The sequence below is a fragment of the Canis aureus genome, chromosome 3 (genome assembly GCF_053574225.1).
Source record: "Canis aureus isolate CA01 chromosome 3, VMU_Caureus_v.1.0, whole genome shotgun sequence".
NCBI classification, from domain to species: domain Eukaryota; kingdom Metazoa; phylum Chordata; class Mammalia; order Carnivora; family Canidae; genus Canis; species Canis aureus.
The window spans coordinates 48,960,522-48,983,860 of record NC_135613.1 but is presented as its reverse complement, the minus strand read 5'-3'; the positions used below and the strand labels follow the sequence as shown (position 1 = coordinate 48,983,860).

Below are 23,339 nucleotides of genomic sequence, written 5' to 3'. Positions count from 1 at the left end.
ACTGAACGGGGCAGCCTGGGTGGCTCAGCGGTTTAGCGCCACCTTCGGCCCAGGGTGTGGTCCTGAGACCAGGGATCGAGTCCTGTGTTGGGCTCCCTGCGTGGAGCCTGCTTCTCCCTCTGCCTGTGTCTCTGCCTATCTCTCTCGGTGTCTCTCATGAATAAATAAATAAAATCTAAAAAAAAAAAAAAAAGAACTGAAGGGAGGTCTTATGAGGACATAGTGAGGTGGTAGTCCATGAGGCAGGAAAAGAGTCCTCAGAAAGAACTAAATCAGCCAGCACCCTGATCTTCAACTTTCCAGACTCCAGAACTGTGAGAAATTAATGTCTGTTGTTTAAGCCACTTAGTCTGTAGTACTTTGGTAGGACAGCCTGAGCAGATGAAGAAAGGGTTAATATTCAGACTATATAAAGAACTCGTGCAACTCAACAAAAGCAAACATGATTTAAAATGGACGAAGAACTTGAATAGATGTTTCTTCAAAGATATACTATACACACGGCCAATAGGTACATGAAAAGCTGCTCAACATCACTAATCATTAGGGAAATGCAATTTAAAACCACCAGGAGATACCACATCCAACCCATCAGGATGGCTACTATAAACAACAACGACAAACACAAAACACCAAGTGTTGCTGAGGATGTGGAGAAACTGGAACTGTTGTGTATTACTGCTAGGGATGTAAAATGGTGCACCTACTATGGAAAATAGAATGGCAGTTCCTCGAAAAATGAAAAATAGAATTAGCATATGATCTGGTAAGCCCACTTCTGGGTATATTCCCGAATAGCTGAAAGCAGAGTCTCAAAAATATACCTGACATCCATGTTCATAGCAGCATTATTCACAATAGCCAAAAGATGGAAGTAATCCAAATATCTATTGATGGATGAATGGATAAACAAAATGTGGTATATGCATCCAGTGGAATATGAGTCAGCCTTAAAAAGGAAGTTTGATACGTGCCACAACACGGATGAACTTTGAGGACATTATGCCAAGTGAAATAAACCAATCAGAACAAAACAAATACCATACATATGGTTCCACTTATATAGTCAAGTTCATAGAGGCAGGAAGTGAAATGGTGGCTGCCAAAGGCTGAGGGGAGGGTGGCATGGGGGTTCCTGTTTAATAGGTATAGAATCCAGTTTTGTAAGGTGAATACAGGTCTGTGGTTGAATGGTGCACAACAATACGTATGAAAGTACTTAATGCCACAGAACTGCACACTCAAAAATGATTATGATGGTAAATTTTATATTATGGGTATTTTAACGCAATTCTTTAAAACGTGGTAAGTGAACCAAAACCAGCAGTATAGGAGGGAACTGGAGACTTTCAAATCTATTTAGGTGGAAGTGTCTTGAGCCACATTATTTATTTGGTCCCAGTTCCGGGCCCTGCCTGCTAGGCAGAGCTCAGAAAGGAACCATATACAAGGGTGTGGGCAGGATACGGAGACCAAAAAGGGAACGTGAAGAACCCTCCAGCTAGGACTGTTATCACCCCAAGGCTGCAGGGCTCAGGGTAGGAAGCAGTTGGAACCCAGAGAGACTAAAAGACAGAAGCTGTGGCCTTCGGTAATGAAATGCAACCCACTCACGGAGACTCATTTAGGAGGGAGGTCGGGGGGAAAAATGCCTCAAATTCATCTTCCCACTTTCTCCAATCTGCTGCTCACTGCTCTCACTGGAAGAGAGAGAGGAGACGTGGGGGGCAAAGAGAGGAAGCGCAGGACACTGGCCCTGCTCCCTTGGCCGGGCCAACTTCAATGCCACCTTCTTAAGCAAACTCATGTATTTCCCCTCTAGAAACTTCTCTCAGTGCAGGGGGCCTCACAAGGGCTCTCAGACTTGCCTGCCGACTTATCTGCTGGGCAGCTGCGAAGCCTTCCCAGGGGCCAGCCTCCGGGCATTTGCCTGAGTGTGGCCGACCCTAGCCTGGTGCACAACACAGACTCTGAATAGCCAGCTGTCCCTCGTGACTTCCCCATTTCTATTATTTGTTCTCCCAGACTCGAACCCTCAGTGGCATCCTGGGCTCCTCCCTGGGGCTCCCATTTGTCTAGCCTGCAGCTGCCCAGGCTGGGGGATGGGACTCATGCAAGGTGTCCTAAGAGAGCCCTGCCTTTCTCTGCAGCAGGGACCTGAGTAGCAGCTCTCACGCTTGCCCCGGGGGGTAGGAGGTGGAGAGTTCCTCCTGAAACTCATCCTTCCCCCAGATTCCTGACAGATTTCTCAAAGTTCAGCTGGGATCATCACTTCCTGCTCAAAATCCTTCGTCTTAACTTATTTTTAAGCTAACATTTATCAACACGGACTATGTGCCTGGCACGACGTTCAGCGATTGCCAGAGATTAGTCTCTCTAATGCTCCTGACTGCCCCATGAGTCAGCCATTGTCACCCACACTGTATAGTAGGTGACAAGAGAGGCTGAGAAGTATCCACAAACTTCCCCAATGCAGGCCTGGGTATACCACTGCAGGCCAGGCACCCAGGCCTGGGCTCACTGCTCCTCCTTGCCCCAGATTCAGGGACCACCCAGCTGGGCTTGGCCACATCCCACTCACCACTTTCCCTTCTCCACTTGGCCAGCAGGCTCCCCCAGTTCTCATCTTGGGGCATTCATCTGGAGATCTCTCTCTATGAATGTTCTATCCCCTTTCTAACTCCTGCCTCTAAAACTCCAGAAAACTCTGCTGTTCTTTTCTAGCACTTTCATACCCTGTCTGTGGCCTGCTCCCATCTGAGCTGTCCTGGTCTCTCACCTGGAGGCTGCAACAGCACCCTCTACCCAGTCCCCTGGCCACTGGGCCCGGTCCATCTCAATCATGAAGCTCTGCTCTGCTCTGTCCCACGGGTAGCTTCCAGCTCCTTGAACATGACCAGCTAGTTCCCACCAAAGAGCTTTGCACTCTATTTCCTCTATCTGGACTGTTTCCCCAGCCCTTCACATAGTGGGGTACCTTCCCCCCAGTTCATCTCAGCTCAAGAGCACTCCCTCTTAGTAGGTGTTTTTTTTTTCTATTCTCTTGAGCAGCTCTCCCACTCCATGCCACAATCCTGTTCATATCTTCAGAGCCTTCATCACCAAGTTAAGACTATCATAGTCACTGATTATCTGCCTCCCTCTACCACCATGGAAGCGCCGTGACAGCAGGGCCTTACCATCCTTGTTTCTCATTGTGTTCATGGCATTTACACTAGGGCGGGGGGGGGGGGCATATAGTAGGTGCTCAACAAATACTTGCTAATGGATATTTAGCTTCTGCCTTTCATTGAAGAAACGTGTGCTAGTATCTCCCTGCCCCTCCCTCATTAGGCAGCATGTGGCCCTGCAAATGGGGTGTCATTCATTGAGTACATGCTGAATTAATGGGCAAATACAATACAGCATTATAAAGCAATGACTATCTTTTTCCTTATACATGAGTCTTTTATTTGTCTTTAAACAAGTGGGAAACAAATCTAGTCCCAAAATTGCTTTCAGGTTGAGAACCCCATTGACACAGATACGGTGCCTCCTAGCATTATTACCTTGAAAATAATATTCACACTGATGCATAAGCATTAGCATTATAAAAATTCATCTCAATCACTTATAACATGCTTGAGAAATAGTTCCTAAAGTTATTCAATACTAAATCTTTTTTTTTTTTTTTGAGTTATTCAATACTAAATCTTAAAATCACATACTGCTTCATCTCGTTTCCTGGACTTATTCCTGAAGGGTGGCGTTTTAAATTTTTGGTATATGTCCTAGTTTCACAGTAATAGTAAATAATATTTTCCATTTTTATGGTTTAGGATTTCAGAGGTCTTAACTGAAACATAAAAATAAATGAAATTATGTTAGATGCTTAATGGTAGCTGATGGTAACCACAGATTTAGGGACCCAGTAATTTAAAGGATCAAGTCTAAGTATCTTGTCTTTTATCCAACTTTTTTTGTGTCTTTGTTCCCAAGTGGGGCCCCTAGAGCAGGTGGGACAAGGGGCAGAACCCAGTGATGTCAGTGGCACAGCTTCCAAGGCAACAGGCAGGCCAGTTCTGACTCATTCTGTTCTACTTCCTCTAGGAACAATGCAAGGACGGCAGGGCACAGCGCTCCACCCGCCCGCAGAACCCCTGTGCCCTCACCAACATGCCTCAGTCCTCCTAAACTACCAAGACCCAGGAGGGAGGGCACAAAGCCTCCCCCCAGCACTGCTGAGCATAAGTGCAAAATAGGGAACTTCTGTGACAACAGCCTCCATCCACAGGTAGAAAGGTAGGTCCTCTCGCCACATCTGCTGCCCCCTCTTTGCTCACTATACTTTAGCCACACTGGCCTTCTGCCAAAGAGAAACATAAGCCAGGAAGAAGCCGGCACCAGCTCTACAAAGTCCGGAGAGGCCTCCTTTATGTGCCACTATGTATATTACAAATGAGAGTCGACAAGAGAAACGACAGAGGGTCATCTTACTGGTCCTCCTGCTAAGAAAGCGGTTTACCAACTCAGGAGTTGTGGTAGAAGAATCCCACCCACACTCCACTTCTGATTCAGAGGGGAGAGCACTGGCGGGAGCTCTTCCACAGTGTCACAGTCCACCATGGCGGTGGCAAGCTCTCCAGCCAGCGGGGTCCATGGGTTACAATGCAATGGGACTTCCTCAAAGGGCTTGTTTCCCCTTCAGTGCTTTTTTTTTTTTTTTTTTTAAGATTTTATTTATTTATTCATGACAGAGAGAGAGAGAGAGGCAGAGACACAGGCAGAGGGAGAAGCAGGCTACATGCTGGGAGCTTGACGTGGGACTCAATCCCGGATCTCTAGGATCACACCCTGGGTCGAAGACGGTGCTAAACTGCTGGGCCACCCAGGCTGCCCCCCTTCAGTGCTTTAATCATGACTACTGAATTTCTCTTCCCCCTGGAAGGTGTGTGTTCACCTCTGGTCATTTCTCGTCACTCATTTTGCATCTCCCGTCAGAGACAGAGTGTCCTCAGGAGACCAAGGGAAGGGTTCACCTGACAAGGGCCCAAGATTGGGAGGGGACAGACAACCAATTTAAAAACCAAAGTAAGTTCTGAGCTTGGCAAAATAAAGACTATCTATATAGGGGAAAAATTAAGACTGGATCTGATTTCTGTCTTGCTCCTTGCTCAACGATGGTGGTCTTCTCTGATATCGTACCTTCAGTCTCATGATTGCTGACAGTCTCACAAAGGGCACCCATCAGGGAGAAGTGGATCTTCTATGATGATGACATTGTCCTGGAAAGGTAGCCCTGAGTCATGAGAGCTTGCAGAGTTCAGAAGAGCAGGGCCTCAACTGGATCCCAACCACGCAGGGTGCTGTGGCCCAGCAGGTGTGGCATGTCAGGAGGCTGGTGAGGGAGGGCCCCTGGCAGTCTGTCTGAGGAGCTGAAGGGCCTCTGGGGATGAGGGAGACAGGCAGGAACTGGGCCATCAAAACAACACTGAAATTCTGAGGTCTCCCACTATAGAGTCTTTGGGGACATACTGAATACTTGGCTGTCTGGCACCTCTCAGTGACAAAAAAAACAAACAAACCAAAACTATGGTGGTGGCAGGGACCAATGGTAGCGGAGAGGTAGCAGTGTGGCCCTAGGAGCCATGGAGAGGTGTCTACAGGATGGCAGGCAGCGAGGCCTTGGGTGCAGCAGCCATCCCAGAAAGCACCCTGGCCTGTGGCAGGGGTGCAGTGGGGTGGGGAGAAGGCAGAGGGTTGGCAGGAGCTGTGCTGTTAGCAGTCTGTGTTCACTTAGGGGATCATCAAAAAGAAATGAGGGAAAGATAGAACTTTCTGGAGCTTGTACAGGTTCCATGGGGGCAGGGAGCTAACTCTCACCTGCACCATCACCCGGGTTGCCCCCCGACTCATGTCCACCCTGGTGGACACCCCCTCTGAGTGATGGGCAAAGTCTGTTCCTTCGCACAGGCTGTGAGAGTCTGTCATTCCGCTGGATTTCCCTATTGTTACTGGATTAAGTTAAATCACCCAATGCAGCTGATTTCTTGTTTTCGCATTCCTGAAATATTCTTTTCTAACTCACAGGCTTCAGCTATGTTCCTGTAATGCCAGCTGGCTAATGAAAGCCACTGCTGTGCTTTGCAGGGTTAATTTATTCAGTGCCTGGAATATGCTCTCTCTTTCCTCGGCATGACACGCTTCTGGTATTGTGTTTTAAATATATACAATAGCTGCAAATATGAGGGATAATGTTGCAGGCTGCTCCTGGGACTACTTTGTCATTACTTGTCCCTTGCAGGGTTCTCAGGAGAAAATCTACAAGGAACAGCAGTGACAGCAACGGCTCTGTGCCCTGTCCCTAGGGTGAGAGCTGGAGACAATTGTGGAACGGCACTGAAGCTGCCCCCTAAGGATGGGCTTTGTGATACAGTTGAGTCTTCACTTTCAGTGAAGAAAGACAGTCCCCTGTCCCTCAAAAACCATAGCAGGAGCCATGCTGTAAAGCCGCCCCCAACCTTCTCTTTGTTTCAGGGTATGGCACATTTCGTGCTCTGCCCACTCCTTCCAGGTGTCTTCCAGACCCAGAGCTACCAATAACTGGCAGCTTTGGGTCATCTAGTCTCCAGGTATCCCTAAGGCCATGCCACGCCCAGAACAGTGGGCTTCCCACCCCTGATTCCTACTCTCAGTCTAACTCCTACAGTCCTTATAAAACTCTGCTTCTGGTCCCTTGTTTCATTTCTGAGCATCCACAGCATCCCTTATGCGAGCCTAAAATGCCGTCTCCCACCCTCCAGCTCCTCAGCCTGGATGATGCTTGAGCAATGACTCCTTCGCATTCCTCTGTGATCCCACAGCACTGGGCCCAGTGTCTGGTCCATAATAAATGTTAGCTAAAGATGAATCATCAACCTAAATGTGAAGCCTAAATAGAACTAGAAAAGTACTAAACAGGAGAAAATCTTTGTGATCTTGAGTTCAGCAAAGATTTCTTAGATAACACTAAAAAGCATGACCCATAAGATAAAATTTTTAAAAAATCTGATAAGTTAGACTTCACTGCAATTTAAAACTTCTGGTCTTTCAAAAGACATTATCAAGAAAATGAAAAGACAAGCCACAGATTGGAAGAAAAGCAGCTGGAAAACACAAAACTGATAAACGGCTTAAGTCTTGAGTTTATAAAGAACTCACCCAACTCAACAGTAACAAAACATACAACTCAAAAAAAAAAAAAAAAAAAAAAAAGGTTAAACATTTCAACAAACACTTTGCCAAAGAAGATATTCTCAGGACAGCAAAAGAACACATGAAAGATGCTCAACATCATTAGTTATTAAGTAAATGCAAACTGAAACCACAGGAGATATTATTACACACCTATGAGGATGGCTAGAAAATAAAACAAAAACAAAACAATATCAAGTGCTAGGAAGGATTTAGAGCAACTACAACTCCCATTCATTGCTGGTAGAAATGCAAAATGGTACAGATGCTTTGAAAAACAGTGCAGCCATTTATTTTCTTCTTCTTCTTCTTCTTCTTCTTCTTCTTCTTCTTCTTCTTCTTCTTCTTCTTCTTCTTCTTCTTCTCCTTCTAGATTTCACTTACTCATGAGAGACACACAGAGGGAGGCAGAGACATAGGCAGAAGGAGAAGCAGGCTCTCCGCAAGGAGTTTGACATGGGACTTGATCCCGGGACCCCGGGATCACGACCTGAGCCAAAGGCAGACAGACGCTCAACAACCAAGCCACCCAGGTGCCCCCAGTGTAGCCATTTCTTATAAAATTAAACCTGCATTTAGACAATTCTACTCTAGCATTTATCCAAGAGAAATGAAAACTTGTGTTACACAAACGTTTGTAATAGGAATGTTCATAACAGCTTGGTTCATAGACTTGGTTCATAATAGCAAAAACTTGAAACAACCTGCCTGTCCTTCAGTGGTAAGTGGATAAACTGTGCTATGTCCATGTACTGAATGACATGCAAAAAAATTGATGAATTTTGGGGTACCTGGTTAAGTGTCCGACTCTTGGTTTTGGCTCAGGTTGTGATCTGAGGGTCGTGGGATCAAGCTCTCCTCAGCATAGAGTCGGCTTGAGATTCTCTCTCCCTCTGCCCCTCTAGCTTGTGCTCTCTCTCAAAAAAAAAAAAAAAAAGTTTAAAAAAATGGATGGATTTTAAATTCATTATGCTAAGTGAAAGCCAAACTCAAAACTACTACTCTATGATTCCATTTATATGACATTCTGAAAAAGGCAACACTATAGGAATAGAAAACAGAGCAGTGGTTACCAGGGCCTGGGATCTCACCCTATGTTCCTCTTCAGCTGGTGGTTCATCTGTATCACTTATAACTCCTTTTATAAGAAACTGGTAAAAGTACATAAATGTTTTTTTTTTTCAAACTCTGTGAGCCACTCTAAGCAATTAATCAAACCTAAGGAGGGGGTTGTGGGAACCTCCGATTTATAGCAGGTTGGATTGTGATTGGCCTGAATTGGGAGTGAGGGAGGGGTGGGAACAGTCTTGTGAGCCTGAGGCCTTAGCCTGTGGGATGCGATGCTGTCTCCAGGTGCAGAGTGTCAGAATTAGTTGCTCAATGTTCTAGAAAACACACATCAGAGGGGCTGACTATAAAGAGGTACAAGGAAGTAGTAGAGGTGAGAGAACAGGTATAAATCCTGATCATGGTGGTGGTTATGCACGTGAGGAAGTAGTAGAGGTGAGAGAACAGGTATAAATCCTGCTTGTGGTGGTGGTTATGCACGTGTTTGTCAAAGCTCAAGTGGGTTGAATGACCGTAATCTAAGGCTCTCCCTGCATTGGCCCACGGCCACCTTGCCAACCTCATTCCCTCCTCCCCCCATCTTATGCTTTCCATGCTCCAGTCAGGTTGGCCTTCCACGGCCCCCAGTCGCATGGGCCTTGCCCACCTCCCAGCCTTTTTTCTTGTTTTCTTGTGTTGTGTTCCCTCTGCCCAGTCTGCCTCTCCCACCCTCAACTCCCTTATGCACAAATCTTATCCATCCTTCAAACCCCAGAGCAAACCTTACCTTTTTTTGTAACCATATTTGTCTACCACCTCCCCATGTGCACAAAAAGCTGGGAATTATTTGATGTGCCTCTAAATTCCAAGCATTTTATCTGTGTGTCGTTGACATTTATCACCGTTTCTTGTATGATTGTGTATGTCAATATCACATATCTCCTAATTGTAAGTGCCAAGCTGCAATTGCTTTTGCATTTATGCACAGTGTCTAGATCGATGCCTTCCATGTGGTGAGTGCTCAGAGATTTTCTGTTTGATAAATTAGTGAAAAAAATCAATGGCCAGGATGACCTGTAGCAGGTAAAGTTGGTGTGGTCAGCACCCAGAAAGAATAATAACACCCAAGAGTACAGACTAGATGGCCTCTTAGTGACAAACAAACAGGACTAGCAAGGTTATAACTCCACAGATACTGTTCACATGGTACACAAGTCCCCCAACCTGGCTGATCAAAATTAACTTAAATCCGGTTAAAAATACACATGGGGTTCTGAGTCAGCCCATCAAGGTTGAGTCCTACTTCTGAATTTTGAATAAGCTGCCAGTGTGACTCTGATCAGTCAAGCTTGGGACTTACCTTCCTAAATGGTCAGAAGGCAAAAACTCACCTATAGGTGGCTGATAAAAAATGCAGCTCTTGAAAATCTGTATAGAGGTACCACTTACACATGTGTGTTCATGCACATGTGCACACACACAAGTGTGAATGGATTACCAAACTGTAATATATCCGTACCAATCATTACAGAGGAATGAACAAATGATACACAGAATAACATGGATGAATCTCAAAAGCATTGTCTTGAATCAAAGAAACCAGATGCCAAATAACTACATAGTATATGGTTCTACTGACTTGAAATGCTAGAAGCAAAAATAATGTAGAGTGATAGAAAGCTGATCAGTGTTTGCTGGGGGCCATGGACGGGAGGGGGGCTGGGAACCAGACTTCCTATAAAGGGACACAAAAGGAATTTTTGGAGTGAAGGGAACGCTCAGTATCTTGATTGCAGTGGCGTTTCCACAGGTGTACACATTCAGCAAAAGTCATCAAATTGCACATTCACAATGGGAGCATCTGCCGAGATTCAGAGTCTAGGAACCTAATGATGATCCTGTCACTGTCCTTCACCCCCTATATATTTGGTCAGTCACTAAGTCCTGCCACTCAAATTGCCAAAGCTTTCCCAGATCATCCTCTGCCCCTTAGTTCCACACTTCGAGTCACCATTGGGATCAGAAGAATTACTGCTGGTTTCCCTACCTACCCAGAGTCAGGGCCACAGGCACTGTCTACTGCCACACTGCTAGCACACTTTCTAAACCACAAGTCCCTCCCCTACTTAAACCCTTCCACCACCACATTTTTCAGGATAAAGCCCAAACTGGATATGCTAGGCTTCTTGCACCCTCGTACCCTGCCCCCCACCTTTTACCATTCTCTCGCACGCCCACTGCAGACACCTGCTCCCACAATGGATTGCTTGCAGCTCCTTGAAAGCACCATAGCCCCTTGCAACTCCAAGCCTTTGCACACGCCATCCCTTCTCGGTGCAACACTCTCCCTACTCCCTTGGCACATTAACTCCTATTCACCATGCAGGACTCAGCTGAAGCATCCCCTGACCTAGTAAATGTTACACTGGCTTGGATCCAGCACTGGGTCAGAGGCCTCTCCTAAACATCAGCATTCATCACAGTGCTATAATTGGTCTGTCTGTCTCTCAGCTAAGGATTCAGATTACGCACCATGTTATTCAGCTCTGGATACCCAGTGTCAAACAGATTTCTGGTACACAGAAGGAGCTCAGTAAGTATTTCTGGGTATTTCTAATGAATGACTGCCTGCCTGCCTGAATGAATGAATACCAAAGGACACAGTGTTAGAAGTCCGCTGAAGGGCTATGATGTGTGAGAACAGGAAGACACGTGAGGACAAAGTGATATTTCAGCTAGACTCTTGTTATGGACTGAACTGTGCCTCCTTGAATTCATATGTTGAAGTCCTAACTCCCAGGACCTCATACTGTGACTATATTTGGAGACAGAGCCTCTAAAGAGGGGATTAAGGTAAAAGGAGGTCACTGGGGTGAGCCCTCAGTCCAATGACTGGTGTCCTCATAAGAAGAGGAATCAAAAAAAAAAAAATAAGAAAGAAAGAAAGAAAGAAAGAAGAGGAATCTGGGACACAGAGATCTGCAGAGGGAAGGCCGTGTGAGGACACATGGCAAACATGGCCATCCACAAACCAAGGAGGGAGGTCTCAGAAGGAACCAAACCCAAGCAACACCTTGATCTCAGACTTCTACCTTCCAGGACTGTGAGGAAATTAACTTCTGTGTTTAAGCCCCAGAGTCTGTGAGACTTTACGGTGGAAAGGGAATCCCAGGTGAGAAGCACACACAAAGGCAGAGGAGGGAAAGCACAATGACAGGGTATACACACTGGAGTGGTTTGGTTTGGCAGCAGTGGGTAAGCGCTGTGGCAAGTAGAGCAAAACAGCCCTGGAAATAGGGTTGGAGGCAGACCGTGGAGGTCCCAAAAGCCAGGTTCAGGAGTCTAGCCTCTCATCTGCATGCCACTATGCCTCTTCACTGTGTGATGATGTGTCTGTGGCTGAAAGAAGCAGCAGGCTGGCAGGCCCAGGCATTCCTCAGGCAGGCCCTGTAGGGCAGAGCTGGAAGCCGAGACTACTGCATGTCCTAAACCGGTGCGCATGAGCCAGGGGGCCTCTGTGGTGGCTTTTGGGGACAGCAAACATTTGTCAATTTATAAGTTTTATATGTATTCTGATGTGTGAAACTCAGGACTGAATTGTGGCTCTTTTGTGAAAAGGGCATTGATCTGGGCAACAAATAATGGGATCCTGCTAACCAGAATGGCCATAGGCCTTTGGCTGTAGTCAGGATATACTCCAAATCCACCTGGATCCTCTTCCGACTTTTGCTCGTCCCTATCCACAATGCTCCTTTTAAAACATAGGTCAGATTCTGTCACTCGTTTGCTCAAAATCCTCCAGTAGGGCCCATATCCCTTGGAGTCCAACCAGGCCTCTTACATACATGTCCCACTACCCAACCTCCTCTGCTGCCAGTCCCCATCATTCCTTGCCCTTCACTGCACTAGGAACAGTAAAGTCAGGCCTAAAAGGAATAGTGTGATTTTGCTTGTTTACACAATCAAATAGCTGGGGACTGTTTCATTCATTTGTTCCCTCCACAAACCCTTTTGAGCATTTGCTATGTCTCAGGGAGGCACCATACAAGAGATGAGCAAACAATCCCTGCTCACCAGAAGTTCCTGGTCTAGAGCAGGGGACTACAATGCAGACCCCAAAATAAAAGATCTCCACTATGAAAACTACTGAAGAGAGTCACACGGGCTATTAGAGCTTATCGGGGGGGGGGGGGGGGGGGAACGGCCAAGCCAGGGAAGACAGCCTGAGAAGGCTCCCTGCAGAGAAGACTATTCCAGGATAACAGGTAATAGCTAGGTGCAAAGGGGAAGAGAGCACCCACAGGCTGAGGGAACAGTCAGGCAAGTGAAAGAGATGCTCTGGCAGGAGGTGGGAAGCAAGTGTGAGGGACTCGAAGAGCCTGCAGCTGCAGGGATGAGCAAGCAGGAGCCTCAAGACACCCAGCTAGAGAGCAAGGGCTGGAGGCAGTCTCCAATGCCTTGACCTGACCGGTGGGGCCCTGGTGGTAACCAAGGAGACCACCTTACTCTGGTGCTCAGCAGCCCAAGCCTATTCACAAAAGCTGCTGAGCACTTCCCTATGTGGGCTCCTTCTGTGCAGCGAGGGCTCCAGGTAGCACTGGGGAAGCCAGCTTTCCAGAAACCCTTAAGCTCATCAGTGAGATCAAGGACAGGTTCCCACAGGCAGTGTGGGTGCTGGAGGGGTTCTCCAGTCTTCAGGCAGACTTTTATTTACATCTCAGACCATCCCCCTAGGATCTTGGCCTTCATCTCCTGCAAAAACTCTCCCAGCGTCTCTGCAGACTCTCCCCAGTGGGAGACTATTAGGATCTTCTCATTATGAGGTGGCCCCTGGCTGTAGCAGCAGGGTGGTTCCGAGGGCTGTCTCAGAGGGACCCTCTGGCTCCCTGGCTGTCACCTGTCCCTGGCTTACCTCACTCTTGTAGCTATAAAATAAATAATTACTTTTCAATCTCCTCCTTCTCTCATCTCTTTCTTGCAGCGTCCTCATCCTGAATTATACTGGCTAACAAAGTCCACATAGACAAGAGGCATTTTCTACTGGCTCAATATCTAAACCTAATACAGTCTCTTCCATAAATAGCATCCCTTTGTGATCAAAGCCATCTCACAGGTCTTTTGGACCAGGTGACAGTTCTGCATTCATTACTGGTAAATTTTAATTTTAACTTTCAGGTTTGGCATTATTTCATTTTCATCGGTTCTCATTTACCGCAGTCAACAAGTTTCCTTTTAAAATATATTAGTGATGGTGGTTTTAGGAAATTTAATAAGTAAGCCATGGTAGTTGGCTATGGCAAAAACTATGAAAAGAGGAAATTTGAATGACTAAAATCTGAGAAACGGTGGTCCCAGTGAAAGGAATGAAAAGATGGCAGAAGGAATGGAGAGAAGGAGACAGAATGGGAGAGTTGAAGTGATGGAACCAGAACGAGGTTCCAAATGGTTGGATGGGTAGGGAGATGTGGGGGGTGGTCCCCACCTGTGCTTTTCTTAGAATAGCCTAGCCTCCCTCTGCTTGCCCCTTCCAGAGCACCCATCTAAATGGGCTCTCATCTATTATTCTCCTTATTTGGTGGCTTCATACTAACGCTCATGATTGGTGATGAGTAACTGGTTAGTGGGTTTGCTGCTCCCACAGGGCAGGCACGTTCCCTCTCCTGCTCACCCTTGTCTCTGCGGGGCCTAGGGTACTGCCTGGCTGGGACTAGGCGCTAGGTGTCTGCTGGATGAATGGCTGGATGTATGGCGATCATGAAGGTTGGATGAAACTTTTTAAAATACAGATAAAGGAGGTGCCTAGGTGGCTCAGTGGGTTAAGTGTCTAATTCTTGATTTCCGCTCAGATCACGATCTTAGCGTCATGGGATGGAGCCCTGCATTGGGCTCCACATTCAGCAGGGAGTCTGCTGGAGATTTTCTCCCTCCCTTTGCCTGTGCACCTCCCCTACCACGTGCTCACTCATGCATGTGCATGTTTTCTTTCAAATACATAAATAAATATTTAAAAATAAAATAAAGAAAAGGAATACAGATGAAAAGGAAGGGGACAGTGTGTCTGGGGTGGGGTCTATGAACTGCCCATGTAGGGACCACCTGCACACAGCAGGGAAATAGGGAGGGGAGCTACTTAGAGATCAGAGCTCAGCAACAAATCAACTTTTCCTCTCTGCCTCTCAGATTAAGTTAACAAGGTCTTAAGTCATAACCTATAAAGAATGTGAAAACACTGCCACTCAAATGCTCACTCTTCCTATAATTTGTTGTGTACTTTCCCAACTGTAGGCCTCTATACCTTCTGCTCCCTAAAATTTTCTTGCCTGTGGATGTGGGAAAATGCCAATCTATCTTATACAAATAATAGACAAATATAGACATAGAAAAATTCAAACATAAAAATATATGTAGCAAAAGGTGAACAAGACCTTGCCCTTAATTCTACTTCCCATAGTAAACACCTTAATGTTATACATCCACTACTTTTTTTAAGATGAATTTTTATATACCTACAAATAAAAATGAGAAGTTTAAGTTTCTCTTTTTTTGAGAGAGAGAACAGGAATGCACACGACTGGGGGTGGGGAGGGGCAGAGGGTGAGGGAGGGAATCTTTTATTTTTAAGATTTTATTTATTTATTCATGAGAGACACAGAGAGAGAGAGAGAGGCACAGACACAGGGAGAAGCAGGCTCCATGCAGGGAGCGCGATGTGGGATTTGATCCTGGACCTCCAGGATCACACACTGGGCTGAAGGCAGCGCTAAACCACTGAGCCACCCGGGCTGCCCCGAGGGAGGGAATCTTAAGTAGACTCCATGCCCAGCAGAGCCCAATGAGGGACTCAATCTCACAACCCTGAGATCATGACTTGAGCCAAAATCAAGAGTTCGACTCAACCAACTGAGCCACCAGGATGCTCTGGGAGTTTATGTTTCTTAACATAAATAATGAAATTTTAAATGTAAATATGATTACACTGCATATGTATACTTGAAAATGTACAGAATTTTTCTCAGATACATTTTACATTTGGTAGATTTTGTAAAACTGCCATACAAAAAGCTTTACTAATTCTTGTTCTTTGTATATGTGATTGTCAGTGCCCATCTCCATATGTTCTCTTTGACACTGGATGCTCTGTTTTCAGCTATATTTCTTCTCCTGTGATTGCTTATTTATAAAAATATAATTTATAAAAATAAATATAAACTTACAAATTATCCTTGCCCAGTTTTTCTTTATGTATTTGCTTTTACTAATTGATTTGTGGCAATTCTTTATTTATAATAGATAGTAATCCTCTGTGGTATGTGTTTTGCATATATCTCTCTGTCACTTGCCCATCTTCCAACATACCAAGTTCCTTAACATATGTAGAGTCAAATGTTCTTTCTCTGTCTCCCACGATTATGTGAAAGTTTTTCTTAAGCCATATAGGGAAAGAATGATACATTTGACTCAAACATTCATCAAATATTCTCTATACATAAATATATACATCAAATACTGTTTCCAGAGTTTTGTTTTGTTTTTTAATTTAGCTTTTGTTTCCTCACCCCAACAACCCATGGAGTGGACACTATCTATTACTATCCTCATTTTAAAATAATAAGACTGAGGGACACATAAGTTAGGACTTAGTAGCCTAACTCCTGAGCCCACACTCTTAGTCAATACTTTATTTTGACTCTATACTCTATATAGCACAAAAGCAACACGTTAACACAATGTGACAATGGCAGAGAAACAGTTAACTGCTATAGATAAAATAGATAATACAGAAAAATCATTTAACATAGAAAAGCTGAAGAACTAGAGAACACAAAGATTTCTCATAAATGATATTGGGAAAACAGTTTGGCATTATTTGAAGTCTGTTTAAATCCAGTTTTCACATCATCCACCCAAATAAAAACTAGAAGGGGGAAAAATCCCTTCAGAGGATACCAGGTTCTAAGGTAAGAAGAATAAGGGGGAAAAAATGAACAGTTTGGACTATGTAAAAATGTTAAATGGCTGTGTGTGTGTGTGTGTGTGTGTTTAATTCAGTTTAAAATGGTAACCAAAAGGGCGGCCTGGGTGGCTCAGCGGTTTAGTGCTGCCTTCAGCCCAGGGCCTGATCCTGGAGAAGTGGGATCAAGTCCTGCGTCAGGCTCCCTGCATGGAGCCTGCTTCTCCCTCTGCCTGTGTCTCTGCCTCTCTCTGTCTCTCTCTCTCTGTGTGTCTCTCATTAATAAATAAAATCTTTTTTTAAAAAAAGGTAACCAATAGTCTGGGTAAAATACCTGACAAAATATGGCAAATAAATCTTATCAAAAACCTATATAAATTAGCAAAACAAAACAAAAAAAGCATTAAGAGCCTGACAGATGAGCAAAAGAGAAAGTACAACTTGTAAACAAACGTGAAAAAACAATTCAGCCTAATTAAAAGAAATGCAAAATTACAAAGAGGTTCTGTTTTGCCTGTTTTTTAAAAAAATGATATTGTCCTTGGTGGAGTAGATGAAATGAAAGAGGGACTCCACAAGAGTGTTGGTAGAGAGTAATTTAGCACCATTAAAATAAATGTCCATACCCCTTTTACCTAGTAATCCCATGCCTGAGAATCTATTCTACAGATATGATCCAGAAACCTGGGGGAAATCATATATACAATGTAGTTACTGAAATACTCTTTTTTTTTTTTTTTTTTAAGATTTTATTTGTTAGTAATCTCTACACTCAACTTGGGGCTTGAACTCAAAACCCCAGGATCAAGAGTCACATGCTCTACTGACTGAGCCAGCCAGGTGCCTCTAAAAGATTATTCATAGTAGCAAGAAAACAAACAGTAATAAAAAGAGGAAAGCAACCTGATTTATAAGAACAAGGAATACTAAGCAATTGATGGAACACTTACTAGAACATTATATACCATTAAAAATAATTGTGAAACTCATAACATTAAAAAACCCCTATGCTATATAATACCTAGTTTGTACAAGTAGAAAGAAATAGAGAAATTTTAAGCTGCTTGAGGGTGTGGGATTGAGTTAATATTTTCTCTAATTTCTAAATTTACTGTGGATTTAGAAAGACCTTAAGTCCCAACCCCAGCTGTACCATTCTACCCAGTTAAGAAATCTTTCTGTGCCTCAGTTTCTTTGCCTACCAAGTGAAGAACATAAATGCAGCCACTACATGGGGGTGTTTTGAGAATCAAATGAGATAACCTGACTGCCCTATCAAACAGCAAGTACTCAAAAATGTTATTTTTGTCATATGACAAAGTGTTAACATGTTTTCCCTAACGATGGATGGGGGATTGAAATGAGGAAGCTACTTCATACATAGTGTCTATTCTCACTTGAAAGTTTAGTCTCGTTAATTTTGGGCTCCCTCTACTTTTGTGGGTTTCTCCTGCTGAGACACTTACTTTACCACTTGGCAAAGGGAAGATTAAAGGAAGTGAAACATCTACTCTCAACTAGATACACAGTCTGTGGAGCTCAGTTGTAAAAGAACAAAAAACAGAGCCATGTTAGTGAGTCCTGCGGTAGAAGCGGTGAACATGTGTCTTTTTTTTTGTTTGTTTTTAATCTTTGCATCCTAAGGAGAGGGAGGAAAATCACATTGTTTGAGTAAACTTAAAATATCAACTTCCTGCATTACTGAGCAAAATATTTTATTCTACCAAGAAGTTAAAAGAAAAAAGGGGGAGAAGCCCCTTCATTTCTAGAAAAGAGAATGGTGAAGAGACATTCCAAAGTAGCCTGTGCCTTTTGCTGGGGTGAGGGTGGGTGTGAGGGCTGGGGGAGGGGTGGTTAGTGCAAAATAGTGTCTAAACAGAAACCATATAGTAAGTAACTTCCTAGAAAAGCCTCTATCTTTGTCATATCTTTGAAGCTTTGCCATCTGGGTCTCATAAGCACAATGTTTGGCCCAGATATTAAGCTCTGGGACATTATCAGGCCCTCTGCAAGATGAGAGGGCACACTTCACAGTACTCATCTTCAAGGGGAGAGGGCTCTAGAATCTTCCAGGGGGGCAAAGAACCAGTCAAGTGGGCCACTCTTTCCATGGGACTTCATACGTCCCACACTTGGTGAAAAGAATGCACAGAAGCAGCCCTATTCACCATGGTTGTGAAAATAGACCTCCACACTACTAGTAATTAGTACCTACTGAGAGGATTTCTTTTCCAAAAAGAACCCCAAAAAACCTCTATACATTAACTTAAAGTCAGCATTAATTATCCTTACTTTGCAAGATGAAAAAAGTAACAGGCAGGGGAAAAAAAGACTATTTTTTTTCAAGATGTCAGAAGATGAGTTTCAAATCCATTTTTAGCCCCCCCCCCCAAAAGCATGTCTATAGCATTAACTTATCTAGTCCATGAATCACACACACAAAAAATGTATTAATCATGCTTTAGTCATATCAAGATTCATTGGGTATGTTAGACATTATACCTAAAACAGAAGAACCTCTTCCCCCCCCAGATAGAGAAAGCAGAAGAACCTCTTCCCCCCAGATAGAGCTATTCTTCTAAGATTTTCTATCCCCATCTTAAATAAGAACCAACTATGTACTTACTGCAAAGGCTTTCGCTTCTCGTGCCTCCCGGGAGCTGCTGACCTCAATCAGCAAGTCAGCCGCACTATTCTGGGGTTTGGTGCTGGCCAGGGAGGAAAACCACACTCAAGGGGCCCGGGCAGTGAGCATTTGAGCAATGCTTCACTCAGGAAGCAGGCGGGCTCTGGGCTCCAGGGCTTCTGACAGCCTGCCCCCCAGCCCCTCCCTACTCCATCTCCCTCCCTCCCTACGTCTCTCACAATCTCTCTCTCTCTCTCTCTCTCTCTCATACACACACACAGTGCAAAATCACTTCTATCCTACTGGTTCCTGCATACTTAATTTGTACCTCTCTAAAACATAAGGATTTAAAGATATAGGGCTGACGAGTTTCTTGCTGTTTCCTGAGATATCAAACAGAAAAAAAAAAAAAAAAAAGCCAGTCTGTCTTCAAAGGTGAGTTTGCCCTGAAGCCTCAAGGCCCCTCACTTGCCTTAACCTGCGGTTGTCTGTCGAATGTTCTAAGTGGGATGGGGAAGTCAGGTTATGATCAGGAAGCATTTTAAAGCAGGCAGCTCTAGTGAGCTGAGAGAGTGCTCAGAGATAAGGCATCTAAACCTCCAAGCCTCTGGTAATTTGTTGTAACTTCTTTTTTCATTCTAAATATTTTCATAACTAATTTTGAATTCATCAGAATTATAGGAGCGCCCTCACAAAACCTGAGGTCTATGTTCCCTGCTACTACGGATGGTCTACATGCCCCAGTGATGATGAGATTGCCTGTAAAAACATGGAAGAAATTTATGAAGGTAAACAAGCAGCATGTGTTATATCTATACTCACCAAGAACCGGAGTCATTAGGGCTAGGCTGAGCTTAGTCACTGCCATAAGTTGGAGTTTAACTGCAATTTTACTGGATAATAGGTGTGAAAAGCAGCCAAGTATCTCTTCCATGGCAGAGAGCTCTTACTTAGGAGTCAGTATGAGTTTGCAGAGCCTCAGTGACACTGAATCCCCCCGGGGTTCGGCTGTAATTCCACTCCTCATATGCAGACTTTGCCTTTCTAATGACAGATCACAGTAAGGAGCTGCGGTCATGCAGCTTAAAGCTGGCCTTCTCCTGTGAGAGCTGTTATTACAACTGTGGCCTCTTGCCACCCTGGCAAACACTGCTGCCTTTGGTGGCTTTCCTTCTTTGCCTTAAAGAAAGCAAGTGACAATTCATGGGACCTGCTCTCACCGAAGATTATCCATTCTCCCAGGGGTCAGAGGAATAAAGGGACCTAACTCACCCGGGCATTCCCTGCTCCCCCGCTCTGTGCATGGCATCATGGCCGAGACACAGGAGATGATGTGGTTGGGACTCTGCAAGTGACAAAACTCCAACTCAGCCTTGCTTAAGCAAAATAGCAAATTTACTGGCTTGACTAACTGGAAAGTCTAGTGATGGAGACCTGGAGGTTCAAAAGTCATCAGGAATTTGTTTTCATCACCTTTTGGCTCTGCTTCCCCAAGGTCAGTTCATTTAAACATGGTGCTTTTGGGATGGGAGAGCCTTTCCCAGCAGCAGTTTATGTTAGAAGTCTGTAGTATTCAAGACCTCAGAAGAGAGGCACTCCTCAGAAAAGAACTTCACCATGATACACTGTCCAGCCTCATGGCAAGGCAGAAAGACCTGGGTAACTGACAGCCCCACTACTTACAAGAGCAGTCCCCCAAAATAAGAAAATGCTGGACAGGGAAAAAGATAACAAGCTAGTGCCTTGCGCCTTGGATTAAGCCTTTCACGTGATTGGGTCTTACTTTCTCAATTAGTAGAAGGATGTACACAAAGTGTTAAGAGTGGCTATATCTTATTCTGACTATTATTATTCTGGGTATTGTGGGTCATTTATTTTTTAAATTCACACTGTATCTTCTAAATTTTCTAAAAATAATAACATTTATTAAATTGTATAATACCAATACATTTAAATAAGTTATTGCAGGCTAAACAAATATTGCTTACACGCAAAAATAACTATAAAATATCTCTGAATAAATCTGGTAATAAAATTACAATCACCCCCTAAAAATCTACAACATTTTACTGAACAACAAAAGAGAGGACTGGGGATGCCTGGGTGGCTCAGCAGTTGAGCGTCTGCCTTCGACTAGGGCGTGATCCCAGGGTCGGGGATAGAGTCCCACATTGAGCTCCCCACAGGCAGCCTGCTTCTCCCTCTGCCTATGTCTCTGACTCTCTCTCTGTGTCTCTCATGAATAAATAAATAAAATCTTTAAAAAAAATAAAGAGAAGACTGGGTGGATGAATGAATATCTAATTGGATGATACTCCAATTCTCCACAAAATAATTATATAAATGTACTATAATTTCAACAAAAATTCTAACAGGATTAAGAGGTGTGAAAAAATGCTTTATAAAACTATCCTAAAATGCATTTGGTAGAATAATTGATTCTTCTCTATAGAAGATATAGAATAATTCATTCTCCTCTGTAGAAGAACATTGTTGAAAAAAATATGAAAAGGAACTTGTACTGTCAGATATTAAAACAGACCAGAGAAGCAAAATAATTGCAATGGTGTGGTTCAGGAATAGAAACGTTGTCAATGGATCATAAAAAAGCCCAAATATAAGAATTAAGATAAAGATAGCATTACTAATCTGAGGATAAAGAATGGATTGTTTTTTAAAATGGCGTTGGGAAAATTGGCTAATCATTTGGAAAAAAAAAAAAAAAAGAGTACCCCACACTGTATATCCAAACGAATTCTAGCAGAATAAAAATTTAAGTGGAGAAAAAAAATAAGCATTATCAAAACTAAAAGGAAAGAGGAGATTATGTAGCCGAACAAGGTGAGAAAGCCCTCTCTGAGCCCACACATACAAAGGCAGAATACATAAAAAAGAAACAGATTTGACTTTGAAAATAAAAAACCTCTGCAAATAAGGAAAATCCTATAAATAAAACATAAATGCCAATGACAAAACAAGATAAACATCTCTGCAAAACCTTTGGGTCAGTTATCCCATTTATAGAAATGCATCCTATGAAAATAATCACGAATGAATGCAAAACCATATGTGCAGGAATTATAAATTCATCCTTGATTGTAACAATGAAAGCAAAGGAAATAAGTCTAATTAATTATATTATGGTATATCCAAATAATTAAATATCATGCAGCCATTAAAAGTGATACTATATCAATATTCCCTATGACATACATGCAAAAGTCCTTAACAGGGTACCTGTTAAATACCAACAAATCAAATCTAGCAACATATATAAGGGATTATACACCATGACCAAGTGGGATTTATGTCAGGAATTCAAGGTTGGTCCAACATATGACAACTGATCAATGTAATACACCATATTGATAGAATGAAGGACAAAACAAAAGGGTTGTCCCAATAGATGAAGAAAAAGCATTTGACAAAATCCAATGCACTTTCATAATAAAAATACTGAACAAATCAGGAATAAAAGGGAAACTCCTCAATTTGATAAAGGGCAACTACAAACATCACATATCATGAAAATCTGAAAGCTTTCCTCTAACATCAGAAACAAGATAAAGATGTGTCTGCTCTCACCACTTTTTGTCAGCATTATCTTGGAATCTTTAACCAAGGAAATTGGGCAATGAGAAGAAAGGCATCCAGACTGGTAAGAAAAGCATAACTATCTCTATTACCTTATGATCTTATATGTAGAAAATCTCAAAAAATCTGCAACAAAGCAGAGCTGATAAACTTGTTCAGCAAAGTTGCAGGATACAAGATCATTATATAAAAACCCCATTTTCACTTCTATACACTTACAGTGAAAAATCCAAAATATTAAGAAAGCAACTATATTTATGGTAGCATCAAAAGGAAAAGAATATTTAGTAATATATTTAACAAAATAGGTGCAAGAGTTGTACACTAAAAACCATAAAACGTTGAAAAACATTAAAGAAGTCTTAAATGGACAGACATCTCATATTATGTATGGTTAAAACGTAAGATGGCAACACTCCTCAAATTGATCCACAGATTCAACACAATCCCTATCAAAATTCCAGTTCCTCTTTTTGCAGAAATTGACAAGCTAATTCTATAACATATGGAAATACAAGGGACTCAGAATAATCAAAACAATCTTGAAAAGAAGAACAAAGTTGAAAGACTCACAGTTGCCAACTTTAAAACTTGAAACAAAGCTATAGCAATTGACACTGTGTGGTATTGACACAAGGACAGACATATGCAGATCTGTAAAATAGAACTGAGAATCCATACATTTGTGGAAGTTGACTTTTGACAAGAGTACCAAGACCATTCTATGGGGTAAGAACAGTCTTTTTAACAAATGGTGCTGGGGCAACTGGATATCCATCTAATACAAAATAATGAAAGTAGCTTCTTATTTCATATCATATAAAAATTACCTCAAAAATGTAACAACTAAAAATATAAAAACCTTAGAAGGAAACATAAGTGTAAAACTTCATGTCCTTGGATTTGGCA

The 23,339-nt window shown here is 43.1% G+C and overlaps 1 protein-coding gene and 1 long non-coding RNA gene across 4 annotated transcripts in view; one reads left to right on the top strand and one right to left on the bottom strand.

The window, feature by feature from the left end:
• Positions 1–5,118, top strand: part of LOC144310845 (uncharacterized) — a 56,424-nt gene extending 51,306 nt beyond the window's left edge. Inside the window, exons 2-3 of the long non-coding RNA XR_013376485.1 lie at positions 4,090–4,281; positions 4,737–5,118. This is a non-coding gene — a long non-coding RNA (uncharacterized LOC144310845). The remainder of the gene's footprint in view (positions 1–4,089; positions 4,282–4,736) is intronic.
• The window catches only part of SPECC1 (sperm antigen with calponin homology and coiled-coil domains 1), a 286,151-nt gene that overhangs the window by 207,004 nt on the left and 55,808 nt on the right, over positions 1–23,339 (bottom strand). Inside the window, exons 1-2 of one of the 3 annotated variants that reach the window (XM_077892484.1) lie at positions 18,837–18,960; positions 8,004–8,129 (exon numbers count right to left, since the gene is read on the bottom strand). The exons of 1 other annotated variant lie outside the window; for it this stretch is intronic. The gene's annotated coding sequence lies outside the window, so the exon portion shown is untranslated. Of the gene's footprint in view, positions 1–8,003; positions 8,130–18,836; positions 18,991–23,339 lie in introns of those variants that run through there. One more of the 3 variants, XM_077892485.1, reaches the window with a different exon arrangement.